The following is a 10,475-nucleotide window of genomic DNA, read 5'->3' on the forward strand; positions in this document are numbered from 1 at the left end:
CGGAAGTCCTACGGTGAAAGCGCGCATGCGCAAACAGTAAAAACATCAACCACCCAGAGCGTGATTTCCCTCATCTTATCTTGTGGAAACAAGCTTTGAATTAGTGTAAAGTTAATTTTTAAAAAGTATTTTAAAATTATGTTTTTGGGTGTTTGTCTCTCAATGTTTCAAATACAGCTTACTGTGCGCCCCGTATGTATATTCATTCAATAAATTATAATATTAATGAAAAGCTAATAAATTTACTGGAACTTTATCACACTATATATTGATTGCACTCAAGTTGGTTTGTTGTAACGACCTCGGCGGGTCATGACCTCTTTTCAGTCTTCGTCTGATTATTCTTATAGCCATTCATCACAAACTCAAAGGTAATTCAATAGCTGTATTTAACTTATAAACATGTCAGGATTATACCTGATGTCCCACAGCCGTCTTAATTTTCAAGTAACAATATTAATTTTTATAGAAAATCAGTGCAGACGTGCGCTTAATTTAGAAAAGCAAAACAGAGCCAAAAACAAATGAAATGGCATAAGTGTTCCAATAAAGTACATGACATGGATTAATATTTTGATTGTTTCCCTACCGGTTTTATTGCATCAGCCAGGCAGATGAGGGGTTCAGGTACAGAGAGGCTGTGAGGTAGTGCAGCTGGTTTCTGTGCACAAGCAGACATGAGCGGAAGCAGAGGCTGCTGGGAAAGTTGGCAGAAAGAACTAGCTTCTGACAGAGAAGGCAAAGCAGTGAAACTCTGACTCCTCAACATCCAAGCTCCTCATCTGCTGTCCTCTGCTGTGGGAAATGAATGAAGTCACTGTGTGGCAACTTTAAATGTAGTTCACAAGTTGTAACTTTGGACTATCACAATTGACAAACAAATACCTAAAGTGCACATTTAGAGACATCTAAATATGTTTTCTCTCCTGCTTTCACATAGGGCACAGAATCTAATTTAGTAATTGGAGCCAAAAGCTTTTGAGTCACCTTTTGGAAAAAATATGGACTTTGAAATACTTGCAAAGTGTTTGCTATCTTTTTAATGAACCCAGTGTATGAGCAATTTCTCCATATTCAGTTAAATCTTAGAATTTTGGTTATTTAGTTTATTTTTATTTACTTACTTTCTTGTTGATTTAGAATAAGAATTTTTGTTTAATTCCAGTTATTTAGAGTAAATTTTGGCTTGTAATCTGTTTAATTAATTAATTAGTTTCAGATTGGGACATGGGTGTTTCATGAATAATATGTAGGTTTTAGGTGTGTCATTATGCACTTGGGTGGTCACATGGTTTTTTACCAGTCTACTCAGCTAGTCCAGCCACCAGTCAGTCTATCAGTCAATGTGTCAGTCAGTCAGTCCACAGGTGAGACAAACTATACAACAGGAGGGCTCCTGAACTTGTATCATGTTTTACCTGCAACTGTGGAATAAAGCAACAAAAAAACTGCATTGTTGACTTTTGATCTTTTTGGGAACTGCCTAAGCCGGGAACCCCTCGCTGCATCAGGTGGCTATTTGAGTTGAATTCACTTTCCCTTTGATCACCTTGAAGTTTTGAGTTCTTTGATTTGGGGTTTTGAGTTTTTGGACAAATAGTCACCCCACACAGCCTCAGGGTGTGTGATCAATTCACAAAATGGTTTTGATGTTTCATGAAGATGTTGGAAAAGCAGAGGCAGACGGTCTTAAAGACACTGTTCCAGATATAATTTCCATAAACATGCTCTGCAGAGGTTCTTGATCCAGATGCACATGGCTTCCTTTAGCTTTGGGGTTGAAGGAAGCCAAAATTAAGCCCCTTAATTTTCGGTCCTAATAATCTTCCTTATTTTACGTACCACCGCTCCCCTCATAACAGACGCACACTATTTTATTCAACACATCTTTGTCCCACTGAGGATGCTGTGGAGTGATAAGTAAAATGCCATGGCTGCACACATTTTCTCCCTAGAAGCTCTTGAGTTGTCATTTTCTTGTTTTTCAAGCCTTGATCCAGTCTCATTTGTCACGGCATGTCTTGAACAATAGCTTTTCTGTTACAGTTTGAAAACAATTTTGTACCAATCCTTTATGCCCAGCGCACTGCATATTGTGCTCAGTTCCCTGAAAATAAAATAAAATAAGGTAAAAAACCCACTACAGACTGAAGTGGTAAGCACTGCTGTGGTGAGGCTGACTGTGGCCCCTGGAGAGCTCATTCAAATGTTTTAGGCTGCAGGGAAAAAAAATTGCATATTAATGCAAGTGAAGAGCTCTTGCCGACAGGAGCGATGCCCTCATTTAACAAATACATATTTTGTTCAACTGCGTCTTTTCCGATGAGTTCAGAGGCTCCCAAATTCCCCGTGTGGATCCATATTCGAAGACAGGTGGCTTGTTATTCAATCAGTTGCTACACTGAAAAAAATAAGTCATTGGATGAACATAAAAAAATTATGGAAAGGATTTCCACCTGATTACTTTGCTTTATTTCAGCACCATGTACTTGTGTTACTCCTATTTAAAGCAAATGTGTTAGGTCAACCTAATTTATTAAGATTATTCCAATGTAAAGCAAATGTGTTGGCTCCACTTGTTACAATGGTGATTCAATGGGTGATTCTAAATCAAACATGTTGGCTCAACGTAATATATTGTGGTTATTCTTATATAAATAAAATGAGTTGGCAAAACATAATTCATTAAGGTTGTTCTAATTTAAACCAAATATGTTGGCTTAACCAGAATTATGGTAATGCAATGGATGATTGTAAATCAAATGAGTTGGCTCAACTCCATTCATTAAGGTTATTCAAATTCAAATGAAATGTGTTGGCTCAACATATGTTTTAAAGGTTCCTTTAACTCAGTTACTATAGCATGACCCAGTGTAGTGCAATACAGCCCGCCCAACTAATCTGCAATGTTTAGGACCAAATCATTGATGTAACTTCATTAAGATGAATGTAAATCTAGTTGAAACCACCTTATTTTACAGTGGTACCTTCACACTACCTGATTCAGTAGGTCCAACTCACTAAAAGCAAGTTAGCTCAACAAATATGCTTCATGCTAAAAGACAGCTAGTTAATCGTGTGGAAATCCTTTCCATTATTTCATGATGTTAGTTCAAAGACATATTTTCAAGCGTTAATCAAGCATTTTAAGATAGCACTAGGTGAAAGTGTAGGAAGAACACTCAACAATTAGAAAAGGTACAACACAATTGTATTTTCAGAATTGTTATACATCGTTTTTTTACACAGCACAAAACACAGCTGAGTTGGACATTGAAATAAAAAAACAACTACAAAAAGGTTACAGTTTCATTTCCCAGCCAATTCTTTACAACATAAAACATGTCAGTATAGTTGCTCAACTTAGAGAACTGTAACAATATAAATCTTTTCTACTGCAGACTTTAAACACTCATTTTCCATGTGAAACTTTGCTCAACTTAGCAGCGAGTTTCATATTGAGAACTTGTGCTTTCTTTGATAAGTTCTTTCCATCCAATTTCATTATTATTTTCTGTATTACTTCAAAGGTATGCTTGAGTTACTGAGCAAGTTGAGTGCTGAACGCACTAAACTTGAGGGTAGCTCAAGTTTAGTGCATAGATTAGTCCCAGCAGCATCACTATTGCAGAAGATACACTGCCCAAGCTGTTCATAACTTCCACCTCCTCCAGGACAATCCCAACATCCAGATGTGCATCGGCAGCCTCTGCACCCTCTGCTCAAATGACGATTCCGAGGACAGCCTCGGCTTTGGCCATTTCTGCGCATTCATCAACGTCCTAAGGGAGTTATGGAAGGGTATTGGGGGAGAGACAATTCACATGTAATTAAATAAATAAATTAAGACTGACATTGATTGAGTCACTCATGGACCTTAGTTGGTGAAAGTATTTTAACAACTCTTAGGAGTTCTATTGTAAACACAAAGAGAATTTAACATACCATGTACTCCCTCACCAGCTTCTCTGGATCTTCATTTAGGTACACACAGACATTTGAGGATGCACTCTCGTCTGACCTCAGCAGTGTCTTCCTAAATATGCAGATCAAAAAACAATGAGAACAATCTCAAAACTCCAGCAGTATAGGTTCACACACTTGAAAACATAGCTACATTCAAAGGAAGTCACAACAAAAGTGATCAGTGGCTTGCAGTCTATTTGAAAGATATTTAAAATTGTTAGTATCCCTTCATTATGCCATGACTAAAATGGAGTTTAACATCTCATTTAAACATCTAACTGAAGCTGTTAGAGGTTTAAATAAAGACATGAATATATCACCAAAGAAATATGTGAAAAGTACAGAATGGTCAACACAGTCTATATCCTTCTACTTTAATGAATATGCAAAGCATTCCATGTCTTACAAGTACATGGACAGTCTATGTGTGGGCATGGATAACGTCGCATATGCCGGTGTTTAAGTCTAAAATGTTTTAACAGGTCATATCTACGAGACAGAGAGAGACTACACTCCTTACATTTCCACATCCCCACGCAAATAAAGACAAATAAAACAGACTGGCCAAATAAATGTTTAGCTGAACTCTAGCTCTATAAGCTCTCTAACACTACATTCAGTCACTTTAGATCTGGCAAAACTTACTATTAGCCACTGAAATCTATAATTTGATAGCCGATGAGCCCCTTGACCAGAACTTAAGCAGGTGGATTACAGACAGGTGATGTTCTGAAAGAGATCAGATATATTTTCAGCCATTAAAATATGCAATTCATACTGAACTGAGTTGTATCTTTTAGTACAAGTCCCTTGAATGCCTCATGAATATAACCACTGGACACTTGTAAGCAAGCACATATGTGCAGAACAATGGTGAATTGAACATGGTAGAAAGCAATAGTAACAAAGGTCAAAATGAGCACAAACAATCAACACAAAAAACATCAACATTTCAAAATTAAACCAATGAACTTCAATATTGTTTCTGAGCTACAATTATTTGGGGACAACAAAGAAGAGTCCAAAAAACCCCAACATCTTTACAGCAGAGGAATATGTATTTTAAAGAAAAAAAATAGAAAGCTCAAGTCTGTAATAATGGATAATCCATTGAGAGTTTTAGCCTGACAAAATATACAAGAAATCCATAACTAACAGGTATTTTAGGAACATTTAACAAAGCTCAGAAAGCAATGCTTTCTGCAGGTTTCATCGACTGAAATGTAGGACTTTTTATTACCATAATTAATTAAGAATCTCGATGATGATAGAAAGGTACCAAAGTGTGTGTGTGTGTACCTACATTTACCTCCATAGTAACATTACTGAAATAGAATTAAAATAGTTAGAAATAGACTGATGTTAGATCAGTGTGTTAAAAATCCACTAAACCTCCAGGGAGCTCAGGAGGAGCAAAACTGTGACATTTCCGGGGTCCATTTGTGTCTCTGGCAGCAGCTTTGTGACCCTTACACTACATATGGCTCTGCAGACTTTTTTCGCACAGAATGTACCTAACATGGTGCGGCGATAAATGTAAACAAAAAGCTATCTGCCTTAACCTAACCGACTTAATCTACAGAACATGAAATAATGTGACACAAGTATGGAACAAGTAGAAAATGGTGCAAATGGTAGAGAAATTTTAAGTTACATATTTTTATATGGATTTAGATGAAAATAGTTTGACTCTTACCTTCTTCAAATTAAGTAGATGCACGCCAGGAATCTCCCCTCTGCCCTTGAAAAAACCCAACAAGGTGCGAGCCAGTTATCTCGCGTGATTTTCCGTAATCTCTTGATGTCGCTGGATCCTCTTCAGCGGGAGATGAGTCTGACACAATAGCGCTTTGGAACTGACGTCACTGTGTTTTTTTTTTATTAGATTAACTTTGACAAATATTGATATTGAATAAAATAAAATAAAAAAAACATTTAAAAAAAAAAAAAAAAAAAAAAATATATATATATATATATATATATATATATATATATATATATATATATATATATATATATATATATATATATATATATATATATATATATATATATATATATATATATCTTGGCACAGCCAAGATACTGCGCAGGACCCTCAAGCTCCCAGGCCTCTGGTAGAGGCCTGGGAGCTTGAGGAATTAGATGTATTCAAGTTGAGATAACGTCATTCAATCACGTTAGTTCAGTTGAGAGAAAAAACCGATTGTCTCGCGTGTTCTCGCGTGATATCCCGTGATCTCACTCGTTGTCGTCAGCACAATATCAGTCTAACTATAATGAATCATGTTAGCTCAACATGATTCAATTTTATAAATGTGAAGTCGTGGAATATCTTGTTTATCCAACATGATTTTATCACGTTTTCGCTTCAAACCCAACATTATTGTGTGAAAGGTACATGATATTTTTTTGTTAATGTAATACGCCCCGACGTTCTTTTTTTTTTTGGCGGAAGATCTAGCTGACGTAATTGAATCACGTTATCTCACCTTGAATACATTTTATTCCATTTGCGAGAGAAAACCGATTGTCTTGCGTATTCTCGCGTGATATCCCGTGATTTCCCGTAATATTGCGTGAACTTGCGTGATATCGCGTGATCTCACTCGTGGTCTTCAGCATAGGATCGGTCTGACTATAATGAATCATGTTCGCTCAACATGATTCAATTTTATAAACGTTGAAGTTGTGGAATATCTTGTTTATGCAACATGATTGTATCATGTTTTTGGCTCAAACATGCAATTATTTAGTTAACAGTACATGATATTCTTTTGTTAATGTGATAACCCCTGAGGTTCCTTTTTTACAGTGTAAGCATGTCTGCTTCTGCATTCACAAGTTGTCTAGCAATTAAAAGACTACATTTCAGATCACGTCAACAACTGCAAGGTACCCAGCTGATGACTGCAAAGCAAACCCAAATCATCAGCCCTTCTTCAGCTGACAGCAGGACTTTCTTCGATATGCTTCACAGTACATGGTGCCGTGTACTGTGGCCACGCATCTCCACTTTGTTCCCTTTTGTCCAAATAAAAGTGTTCCAGAAATATTTTTTGTTTATTCCTCATGCAGCTTCGCAACCTGAGGCACCAGAAAAGCGACCTTTGATATCTTGTTCAAATAATAATGATTGAAAACAAAACAAAAAAAAAAAAAAAAAAACAGGCATTTTCTCTGATCCAAATAAAAAAAAAAGCTTCATAAATGAGATTGCTATTATTAATGAAGCAAATAAAATCTACTTTTGCTGTTCTACGTACGAAACCGCAAGAACAAGAAGCAACGTTGACATAAAGGACACTTCATGAAATAAATAGTCCAAAGAAGTTTTTACTGAAGAAAACATCAGCGATAGGATGGATTCTTTTTTTTTTTTTTCCAGCCTTCTATTTCTAAGAATTTCTTGTTGAGAGATTTGACTTATTTCAGCATTTAAAGACTAAAGTAATTAATTTAAATAAGTAAATAATTTGTTTCACTAAGTTGGACCGCTCTTTTAACATGTTAGTTTAGAAATACTTTTTGGAGATTACTCTAACTCTAAGACATAATAAATTAAATTGAATAGACATAACTTGAGTCGGTTAAACTTAACAAATTCAATTGCCTAAACTTCATTGAATTACTTGTTAACAGTTGAAGCACTTCAATAAAATTGGTTCAACTAATTTCTTATTACAGTGTAACCCAAGACTTACTTTTCACACATCTGTTGAACCTGCTCTTTCATTTGAAAGTCAAGTATATCATTTTATAGCTCTAGTAGTTATAGATTAAATAAACAACAGGCGACAGCGGTAGTTCACCCTGCAATCAGTGGGTTGCTGGTTCGAATCCTGCTCCGTCCACCTATGTCAATGTGTTTTAGGGTAAGATGCTTCCTCTGCCTGACCTGCTGTTTTCACTCTTTTTTTTCTTTTTTTGAGAATGTAGTTAAAAATCTAAATAAATGATGGTATTTTTAGTGGGGTGGTGAAGCTTAGATAGTGACTAAAGCTCTTTCAAAAAGGACTGGGCATCATAAAGTGAGGCCGTTCTTAGCTGGTGGGCCTACAACTGTATCTTTATGAACTACAAGTGTCAAACTCCAGTCCTGGAGGGCCCCTGCCCTGCAACCTCTAGATGTGCTTCCGCTGTACCACACCTGAATAGAATAATTAGGTCATTAAGGCTCTGGAAAACCTACATACACAATAAGGAGAAAATTAAGGCATTTCATTCCAGTTTTGTACCTGTAAACCTGCACATCTAAAATCTGCAGGATAGTCCCAGTGATCCCAGGAGCGATCCTGTCTGGGCCGCTCAGACATGCATGTGTTTTGTGGAATTGCAGAAGGCACTGGACCGTGTCCTACGGGGAACCCTGTGAGGGATCCTCTGGGAAAAGACATCGACTTTTTGTCGATGTGCAAAAAGTTGCATTTTATGTAAAATATTCATTTGACACAAGGAACCTTTATGTTTTAAGCCAGCTGTAATTTATTGAAATAAAATGCAACACGGTACATTTTTTAGATTTAGAGTTTCCTGCCAAACTCAATGAGAACTGACGAGGGCAAAACAAAACAAAATTGGCGTTACTGTATATGTTTGTGTTTGTGCACAACACAAAACACACCAGTATTTGAGAAATATGACTAGAGTGAAGACCTGTCTAATACCATTTGACAATGCTGGTTGCTTAAAAGTGAAATCTTCAATATCCATCATAAAGCTAAAAACAAATAATAAAAAAAAAAGATGCATTCTGGTTGACTGTTTTGGATTAGAAAGTCCTTGAACTGGCAGGTCATTACATGACACGCAGAAGCCTGTCTCTATGTAATGCAATATACAGAAGAATGCATGGGCAAAGATGAGGGATGTGATTAAAAATCCAAGAATGTTGCAGATGAAAAACATGCAATGTGCCACCAGTGACTGCAAACTAAATGGTCAAAGCGACCAAGTTTACAAATTCCTGAGAACAAAGTGGAGATTCTTGAGTCAACATCTATTATGTATTTTCTATTCATTATGGTAAAAGCAATAACAAAACAAACAAAAAAATTATTGCTTGCCAAAACATTTAAGATGGATTTTGAAAATTATTCTTGGGAGGGTGTCACATATTCCACGAAATCCATCACATTTCGGGGTCAGAGTTGTTTCGCAACTGTGGGTTTGGTTGGAACTTCTTCTGCCGCATATTCTCTATGGGCAAGACAACTTGTTGCATGCCAATTTGAAGACAGTGTGTGAATGCGTGTGCGTTTGGGAATGTGGCTTTAACTTTAAAGCCTTGTGAGTGGCCAGAATAATTAGAGAACAAAAGACTGAGTCTTGAAGGCAGCATTAAATGACTTTATTTTCTTGGAAAGAGTTTAACAAGTGTTAAACAAATGACTTTATATTAATTAAAGAACAATGGTTTAATTTTTTATGGATAGAAGCTTAATTTGATAGTCTGATGCATTTCACTTGCTATCTATCTCCCTCCTTTTGTTGTTGTTTTGTTTTTGTTGTTTTTTGTTGTTGTTTCATCCTTCAGCAGGTCATCGGACATCGTTTTTCTGCCTGCAGATAATCTGACCAAGTGTTTTCCTCTTCTGAAGAATCCTCAGTCATTCCACTAAAGAAGCGTGTGATATAAAACATTTTATGCATATTCAAATATTGTTACTATTTATTTGGTTTTTCATCCAGTGTTGGATCTGTAGTTTCACATTCAATAGCTTCATTATCATTTAAAAGAGCTTCCAGCACTGCCTGAGTCTTTTGCTCTCTAGCTGGTGATGGGGTTTAGGCGTTTGTGGATAAAAACTTATCTGAACGACATTTGGTTTTAGCTTGCCAGGGTAACGACCACCTGTTAGAGCCTTCATCAATTTTACTCGTACAAATGACTTCTGGAGAGAAATCTTGAGGGCACAACATTTCTTCTGAATCAGCCACAAATCTCTTCACAGTACGACGATAACTCTTCAGTTTTCGGGAAATGTCTAATGTTTTCATACCTTGTCAAGCGGCACTGCATTATCTGATGATTTTCGTCAGCACAGAGATCCTCTCTCTTTCCCACATTGCTTGAAACCTGTGGCCTGCTTAATAATGTGGAACATCCTTCTTAAGTAGATTTCCTTTAATCAAGCTCACCAAGCAAACTAATCAACCAGCTCTCTGAAATTAATTATAGTGATTAAAGAGCCCTGACACACAATATAATCTATACATTTAATAGCACAACAAAAAATGTAATCTTTATTACATTTAAATCCAATTTGCTTAATCATCTAGAACAAGGTGTAGGTAATTAACTACAGGATGGAGAAGGTTGCATCTCTCATTCATTCGACAACAACTATACAACTTCATCCCAGGGCAGAATTTGTGGTCACAGATCTAAGATCTACCCCCAAAAAAGCATTTTTGCTCAATATTCCCCAATAAACAGCATGGAGGAACCATGCTATCTCCCTCACTTCTCAAACCTGGGTCAGTGTTACATATCACTGCATATTTCA

The 10,475-nt window shown here is 36.5% G+C and overlaps 1 long non-coding RNA gene across 2 annotated transcripts; it reads right to left on the reverse strand.

Annotated features, from left to right (window-relative positions):
* Positions 1 to 3,194: 3,194 nt before the first annotated feature.
* LOC129359809 (uncharacterized) lies at positions 3,195 to 5,838 on the reverse strand. Of its 2 annotated transcripts, XR_008605946.1 has the most exons (4): positions 5,663 to 5,838; positions 4,612 to 4,695; positions 3,946 to 4,036; positions 3,195 to 3,782 (listed from the first exon to the last, which is right to left on the reverse strand). It is a non-coding gene; the product is annotated as an uncharacterized LOC129359809 (long non-coding RNA). The 2 variants fall into 2 exon arrangements; XR_008605947.1 differs by lacking the exon at positions 4,612 to 4,695.
* Between the last annotated feature and the right edge of the window lie 4,637 nt (positions 5,839 to 10,475).

This window comes from Poeciliopsis prolifica, unplaced genomic scaffold (genome assembly GCF_027474105.1).
Source record: "Poeciliopsis prolifica strain line A6 unplaced genomic scaffold, Auburn_PproV2 SCAFFOLD005, whole genome shotgun sequence".
In the NCBI taxonomy this organism is placed as follows: domain Eukaryota; kingdom Metazoa; phylum Chordata; class Actinopteri; order Cyprinodontiformes; family Poeciliidae; genus Poeciliopsis; species Poeciliopsis prolifica.